Genomic DNA, 1,121 nt, shown 5'->3' with positions numbered 1-1,121 from the left:
ATTTATTTAACTATATTACTAAGACTAATATCTTGACCGCTCTTGTCTTTCTGTTTCTTGATTTCCGAGTGAACGCCGCCACTTACAGCTGTCATTTTGGCCAGCTCACTCAGACTCCCAGGGGGAGGGACTATAAAACCGGGAAGTGTTGTGCCTCACGCAGTCTCTGCAAGACAGAGGAAGCGAGAGGGTCACGGCTCTCTGAGCGGCGAATAACACTGAACGCACGTCTACTCCACGGTGAGCCCCCTTGATGTGGTTGCAAAGTGTTTGCCAAATTGTCTTGGCTTTTAAAGACTCTTCTGAAAATGTGTTGGCTGCTTGCAAAGTGTTGGACTAATTGGCTTGGCTCTTAAAATCGTCGCAACAGTGTGCGGATGGATAATGCGGCAATGTGGTGCTGAGTGCATCATTTCCGGTTCGTGGCAAGATGGCGCTGACTGCAGAAGGCACCGAGTGAAGACACCGCTGAATAATTCAAGAGAGCTGACTACTCTGTCAATGGTGAGTGTGATTGTTGGACGTTATTTAAAGCACGTATTTGCTTCAACAGCAGCAGCCTCTAAAGGAGGCTTTAAACATTTGAGTGAGTCTGTGTGTGTGTGTGTATAGATGTGTGTGTGAGTCTGTGTGTTTGTATATATGTGTGCTTATATAAAAGTGTGCTTCATTGAATGATGACCTGAGATAAATTATCAGATTTTATTGGTTAAAGTCTGACCGCTGAATCTCTCTATATTTAAATTGTCTCTTTTTTTTTTCAACAACAAAGAGACATAAAGACGCAGTGAGCAGCAACAAGAGGCACAGCAAGAAAGAATTATTCTCATCTTTGACATTTAAAATGGTGTTATATTTTAAGCGATTCACATGTTAAACTGTAATAAATCATTTTTCAACTTTTCATGCCTGCGTGTTCTTCATCACAATGGGAACCTAATGGGCAGGAATGGATACTCTGTGGGAGTATCTTGCTTCTGCCCAAAGATAGGATCTTCGCTTCGGCCTCTGCAGGGAATTCCATAAATCCACAAATTTCTCTGGGTGAAAAAGTTTCTTCTCACCTTAGTCTTAAATTACATGCCCTTTATTCTAAGACTGTGGCCCCTGGTTCTGGACTC

The 1,121-nt window shown here is 42.6% G+C and overlaps 1 long non-coding RNA gene across 1 annotated transcript; it reads left to right on the top strand.

Moving 5' to 3' along the window:
* Positions 1-250: 250 nt before the first annotated feature.
* LOC116980908 lies at positions 251-904 on the top strand. The gene is made up of 2 exons (XR_004414095.1): positions 251-504; positions 773-904. It is a non-coding gene; the product is annotated as an uncharacterized LOC116980908 (long non-coding RNA).
* Positions 905-1,121: the final 217 nt, after the last annotated feature.

This window comes from Amblyraja radiata, chromosome 14 (genome assembly GCF_010909765.2).
Source record: "Amblyraja radiata isolate CabotCenter1 chromosome 14, sAmbRad1.1.pri, whole genome shotgun sequence".
Lineage (NCBI taxonomy): Eukaryota > Metazoa > Chordata > Chondrichthyes > Rajiformes > Rajidae > Amblyraja > Amblyraja radiata.
This window is presented reverse-complemented; position numbering and strand designations above follow the sequence as displayed.